The sequence below is a fragment of the Grammomys surdaster genome, unplaced genomic scaffold (assembly GCF_004785775.1).
Source record: "Grammomys surdaster isolate TR1022 unplaced genomic scaffold, NIH_TR_1.0 100, whole genome shotgun sequence".
Lineage (NCBI taxonomy): Eukaryota > Metazoa > Chordata > Mammalia > Rodentia > Muridae > Grammomys > Grammomys surdaster.
Genome location: NW_021604579.1, coordinates 5936622 through 5943903, shown reverse-complemented (window position 1 = coordinate 5943903; position 7282 = coordinate 5936622).

Here is a 7282-nt window from a genome sequence, read left to right as displayed (position 1 = left end):
AGAGATACCCAGAAAGCTGGGAGCCAAGGAAGACAAGAAACAGGATGTCTCTTTCAAGAATCATCAGCCTGTATAGGACTAAAGCCATGGAAATGGAGAGAACCTGAAGGATTGCAAGTGGCATAAAAAGAGAGGCAGCGGAGAAGGAGGAATTCCCCAGTGACATCCCATACACTCCCAGGAATCATTTGCAGTCAGAATTCTCTCAGTTGCAGTGCCTCGGGGACTGACTTGGTGGTCAGTCTCCCCACCACCACAAGAGCTAAAGAGAACACTGAGACGCACAGCTGTAGCTTTCATAAAATCCTATTTTCATCCCTTATTTTGCAACCCAAAATATTCTTCTGTGAAGTTCTTCCCCAGCCCAGGGGAGGAAAAAGATTTTGTCCATTTTCCAAAAAGCCAGATGCCTTTCCATTTCTGGCAACGAATGAGCATCCCAGGGGACACAGAGTCCCCTTTAGGCACTCCCTCCCATTCCCAGATCTACCCACATAGCCATGTATCCAATCTTCAGGTCATTTAAGCCCATGTTGCTTAGTCCTACGTCACACTTGGGTGAAGAAGACGCATCAGCTTGAAGAAGGCACAGTTCTCGGAGCCAGAACTTTTTGAAGGTATAAATTACCCATTCTAGATCTCAAGAGAGGGAGAAAGGAGATTCAGTGGGAGATAGGATGGCTTTGTTTCTTGGCCCTTGTCATCTGCCATCAGCCTCCTCTTTTCTTTTTTTTTTAATTTTTATTGGATGTTTTATTTACATTTCCTATGTTGTCCCCTTACCCCATCCCCCACCCACCTAGGAACCCCCAGTCCCCTCACCCCTCCTCCTTCTTCTCTGTGGATGTAACCTCTATCTACCCCCCCTCACTCCCACCTCCCCACCCTCAAAATTCCCACCCCCTGGGGCATCCAGCCTTCATGCGGTCAAGGTTCTCTTCTTCCACCTATGCCCAGCAGGGCCCTCCACTCTTACATATTCAACTGAAGTGCTGGATCCCTCCCTAAGTGCTCCCAGGCTGGTGGTTTAGACCCTGGGAGCTGTGGTTGGTTGGTATTGTTGCTCTCCTCATGGTGCTGCAAATCCTTTCAGCTCTCCTTCAGTCTTCACTCTAACTCCTCTATTGAGAACCCCATGATCAGTTCAATGGCTAGTTGTGAGCATCTGCCTCTGAGTATGTCAGACTCTTGAAGACCTCTGAGGAGATATCCATATCAGGCTCTTATCAGCATGCGCTTCCTGACTTCCACATCAGCATCTACCTTTGGTGATTGCACATGGGATAGATACTCAGATGGAGTGGTCTTGAGATGGCCCCTCCTTCAGTTTTTGTCCCTCACTTTGTCTCCATATTTGCTCCCTTGAGTATTTTGTTACTCTTTCTAAGAAGGACCGAATCACCCCCACTTGGTCTTCCTTCTTTATGGGCTTCATGTGGCCTGTGAGTTACATCTTGGGCATTTCAAGGTTCTGGGCTAATATCCAATAATCAGTGAGTGAATACTGTTAGGAGCCGAGTTCGTCATTGCAACATGGCGCCGGTTTCCTGCTTCCTGGTTCTTCTTGAGAGCCTTGCTTGAATGTGCGCCTGCGCAAGGCGAGAAAACCAGTATGCTAATTGGCGATGTCGTAAGAGCCAATGAGTGTGTGGCACGTCTCCTAGGGCTCTATATAAGCCACAGGTTTTTCGGGCTTGGCATCCCTTGCTTCACTGCTATCTAAAGAGCTGTACAATAAATTGCTGTCAGAAGAATCCTGACTGTGGCGTTCTCCTTATCGGCGAGGCTGCGCGCTGCAGAATACCATGTGTGTTCTTTTGTGATTGGCTTACCTCACTCAGGATGATAATTTCTAGTTCCATCCATTTACCTAGGAAACTCTCGAATTCATTGTTTTTAATAGCTGAGTAATACTCCATTGTGTAAATATACCACATTTTTTGAATCCATTCCTCAGTTGAAGGACATCTGGGTTCTTTCCAGCTCCTGGCTATTATAAACAAGGCTGCTATGAACATAGTTGAGCATATGTCCTTGTTATATGTTTGAGCATCTTCTGGGTATATGCCTAGGAGTGGTATAGCTGGATCCTCAGGTAATGCTATGTCCAATTTTCTGAGAAACCGCCAGACTGATTTCCAAAGTGGTTGCACCATCTTGCAGTCCCACCAACAATGGAGGAGTGTTCCTCTTTCTCCACACCCTCACCAGCATCTACTATCACCTGAGTTTTTAATCTTAGCCATTCTGACTGGTGTGAGATGGAATCTCAGGGTTGTTTTGATTTGCATTTCCCTGATGACTAAGGATACTGAACATTTCTTTAGGTGCTTCTCGGCCATTTGAGTTTCCTCCGTTGAAAATTCTTTGTTAAGCTCTATACCCCATTTTTTAATAGGGTAATTTGGTTGTCTGGAGTCTAATTTCTTGAGTTCTTTGTATATATTGGATACTAGCTCTCTATCAGATGAAGGATTGGTAAAGATCTTTTCCCAATTTGTTGGTTGTCGTTTTGTCCTATTGACAGTGTCCTTTGCCTTACAGAAACTTTGCAATTTTATGAAGTCCCATTTGTCAATTCTTGATCTTAGAGCATATGCCATTGGAGTTCTGTTCAGGAACTTTTCCCCTGTGCCCAAGTATTCCAGGCTCTTCCCCACCTTCTCTTCTATTAGTTTCAGTGTTGATCCATTCTTATCACCTTGTACAAAGCTCAAGTCTAAGTGGATAAAGGACCTCCACATAAAACCGCCTCCTCTTTTCTACTCTCAGGTATTTCCCAAGATTAACAAATGAACTTGGAGTTCCCACACCCAATGCATCACACCTCCTGAGCTCAAGCAGGACCTACCAGGCAGCTAAGCTGCTCTGCGTGCAATCACCTATGGTCCTGACCCCGCCCTCTGGCTGCTGGGCAAACAAGCAATACTTACTTAGGCTTAACACAGTTTTCAAATTTCAAGAGCCGTCTGAGCCCCTGTGTCTCCCTTGTTCCATCTATAACCCTGTCCTGGGGAAAGCTACTAAGATCTGGTGAATCTTTTATAAAGGAAGAGATGACAAATAAAATCTAGGGCTGGAGAGATGAATCAATGGTTAAGGACACTTGCCATTCTTGCAGAGGACCTGGGTTCAGTTCCCAGCACCTACCTGGCAGCTCACAACCATCTGTAAATGCAACTTTAGGGACTCAGGAGCCTCTTTTGACCGCTCCAGGCTCCTGCACCCTGGTGCACATATGCACATACACAGAAATAAAATACATATTTTAAATAATAATAATAATAACAACAATGGTAGTAAATAAAACCCTGGAGGAACAAGGTAAACGATGCAGGACAAAGTCAGGGAGGTTAGATGAAAAGGACCCAAACATGCATGTGACGTGTGAGCTACAGTGCAACACTGGCTAAGTTCAGATAGGGGTGTAAGATCTGAGCAGAGAGAAAAGCATGTTCTGAGGGGACCAGTGAGGACATTGGACACTTCTCTGAGAAGGTGACAAGCCATGGGCAGTAGAGAGGCCATCTCACTTCATGAGAGAAGTGAGTGGGAAAATGGGCTTCTTCAGCTGTGTTATTTTCACATCACCTTTATAAATACTTTCCATTGTCTAGAATTACCATCTTCACTTGCCAAAGGGGAAACTGAAGCTCAGAGAGGTAGAGACAGCAGCTGAAGGTGACTCAGCACCTTGGAGAGCACAAAACCATCCTTTCCCCTTTGTTGGGACCATCTGTGTGTAGATCAACTATCTGTATATGAATGAGTGCACCATCTTAGTATTATGCATCCCCTCTGGACTGCCTGCTCTGTATTCACAGGAACAGTGTCAGCCTCAATTACACACTACCCACAGCAGATCTAGTTCGGCACCCGTGGAAAATCAAGGCTCAAAAGGAGAGGGGCATCTTGCCAAGACCACACAGCAAATCAGGATTTGTGCTGGGTTACAACCCAGATCATTTGACTCTGAGACAGAACCTAGGCCTTTAGAAACTAGAATGAAGCTTATGTCCCTCCCAGAGTCTACTCCTTCACTTGTAACTGTCTAATTATATAACCTACTAATCCTATTACATTCTGCATGTCCTGAGCCTTGAGTTGGAAATCCACTTCAGGGCCCAGGGACTGTCAACTCCACCTACCAGCTCACAGCAAACAAGCTAAGTTGCTACTCAGCCATCAGCTCTGGTAGATTTCGTTTAGGGAGTATGCCTGCAATTTAAAGGTCAACCTGGGGACACTAGAGAGGACACAAACATGCATGGAAACACAAAAAGAAAGAATGTTGTAGTTAAGCCTATGGATGAGATTTGGGGAAATAGGTAGAGTCAAGACCTGCAAGACAGTGAGATACAGCCTGGAAAGGGAGAGGGAAAGAAAGACCTTCCCTCTGAAGAAAGGGAACAGCAAGAATAAAGCCCCAAAGGTGGAAGAAAGAAGAAACTATTCAGAAGCCTGCAAGTTTGGGGTGATTGTAATGAAAGCATGGAGCAATACAGGAGTAGAGGGAGAAAAGACAGAGTGCTAATGGAGCTAACCCAGGAGTCCTTCCCACGTAAGGAAGAAAAGTCAGCACTTCAAGTGAGGGGGATGGAGTGAGCCGTCTTTTCTCACTCTACAAATCCTTCTCATCTGGAGAAGGCCCAGGACAGCCTGTACCTAGAACGCTTTCCCCAACTAAGACAGCAGCCCCATCAAGAAGCCTTCTGCAGCTCATGCTTGTAACCAGTCTCTCTCTAGTCCCTAGTCTAACACTCCTAAGGCTAGTGTACACCATAGCTCTGATTACACAGCTCGGTAAACATAACAGAACAGGGAAGAATGCTATTCTAATCTGGAATCTTTCCAGTTGGCCTAGGAAGACGACAGACTTGTTCCTAAGATGAGAACATTCTTTCAGTTGAAGAAAGAAATAAGAGAAAGAATTTTGAGATGAAATTACTCTGTCGGTAGATTAGCTGTTGACCAAGCAAACAATGGGCTGTGATGTTTACTTCTTCCCTCTTCTCCACCACATCCCTCTCCATCAGCTAGTCCTACAGGTCTTTTTAATCAAAGTGAAGTTCTTGATTTGAAGATTCAAAAGCCTAAGCCTGAAGATTTGAAGCATAGCCCAAATATCAGATTTGGAAACATGCATGCTACATTAGAGCCACCACGGTTAAGACCAAAACAGAACTTAATACACAGCAGAGGAAAAGAGAAGACAAGATGAAATCCAGTAAGACCAAGAGAAACATTCTCTTACATCACCCATGTGTGTGTGTGTGTGTGTGTGTGTGTATACAACAGATCCAGGCCATAGACGTATGACAGTTAGATGGTGGCTGGGAATAGAGTCCCCTGGAAGGCTTGCTCACTCATACACCACAGCACGCATGGCTCCCTGAGACCTCTGCTGTAGGAGGACCTATACCTGGCTTTTCTATTTAAGCTAGCCTTCCTCATCACATGGCAGTTAGACTACAAAAACAAGCTTCCAACGAGAGAGAGCCTAACAGAGACCTATTGCCCTTCATGACAGCATAGTCTCAGAAGCAAGCAGAATCACCTGAGCCTCCTTGTGTTTATTAGATGCAAACCTTTACAGAGCATCTCATACCCAGAGAGGGACCAGAATAAACTCAACTCTTGTTTAAGATTTATTTATTTTGTGTATAAGAGTTTTGCCTTTGTGCATATGGCTGATATGTGTATGTGCACTGTGTGAACGCCTATTGCCCATGAAGGTCAGAAGACGGTGTCAGATCCTCTGGAACTGAAGTTCTAGATGACTCGTGAGCCATGGTGTGAATGCTGAGAACTGAAGCCAGGTCCTCTGGAAGCATAGCCAGTGCTCTTAACCTCTGAGCCATCACTCCAGCTCAGACCTCAACTCATGGTAGAAAGAGGCCAAAAAAGATAGAGGTGGGATGGGTGGTGCTGGTTTTCTCTGACCACATACTGAAATAGATCCCAGATGATTGTCTTTGAGAACCGAAGGGCATAGTGACCTCAGAGCAAGAAGACTTGAGGAAACCTTGCCATGAATGTCGGTTTGCTTGACTGATACCATTTAGACAATGACTTCCTGCCCTGGTGCCATGACTGATTATCCCAGAGCATCCAACTCTGCAGTCTTTGGTTTCCACCGGTGCATACATATTTTCTTTAAATCTGCAAACATGTATGATGCTCCAGAGTTCATCCCTGCAGGAGCAGGCAAGCAACTTGGATTATTCTCTAGAACTGACTTAGAATCTGGCTGGAGTTCTGCCAGACATACTTCGTGGGTAATGGTTTCCCAGCGAACAAAATACTAAGCTGACATCTCCTCCCTAGTCACTAGCTGCCAGAAACACATGGAAGTGGATAATAAAAAGCAAACTTTGCACTTTCTATAAGAAGTGCACAGCACAGAAGAAGCTGCCAATTTGAGGGTTGAAGAGTGACAAGGTTGTACAGTCTGAATCCATGGGAAGGACATACAGGTGTTTCCCATGAAGCAGAGGTGTCTTGATGCACAGTGGAGGGTGCCTGCTGTGAGTAAAGAAAATCGTCATTGTAGACCAAGGAAAGCTGGAGAAAGGATGCACAAGCCTGTTGGTAGATGCCAAATTAAGTGTTTTCAACTTGGTGTGTGTGTGTGTGTGTGTGTGTGTGTGAGAGAGAGAGAGAGAGAGAGAGAGAGAGAGAGAGAGAGAGCAGAATACATTAAACTTTTGGCCAAGAAAATGAAGGAAGCCAGAGAAGACTGCCAGGAATAGATTAGCTTGTGGGAAGACAGGCTATCCTCCCTAAGAGCTTCTACCTCTAAGTCTGACTCCTGCCAAGAATAAGTCTCTAAGAGTGACAGACTTTGGAGAACTTACTTAAACAGGATATCTTCATCAAATTCTTCCAGACATAACACAGTTAACACACATGAACTCAGATACTATGACAGCCACACAGGGCCTGCCTACACAAGTTCAAGGCAAACATGGTCCCAACACTGAGAGAGGGAACTGGATTAGGATCCCAAGCCTAATCAAGAAGATTATCTGCAACTGATACTTGATGGTAAAGAGGAAAAAAATGCTTTGTCTGGTGGAGTCTCACTGGTTACAGTAACCACACTTCAGGGTAGGTAGGTCCCATGCCCAGTGTAAATAGCAACACGAACCAAACCCAACAGTATCTTTGTGGACGTTTTGTCTCATTCTGCTTTGTTTGGGCTTTTTTTTTAACTTACTGGCTTGTGTATTTTGGTTTTTGTTTCTATATTTTTGTGGTGAGGGTGTGTGTTGTGTTTCTT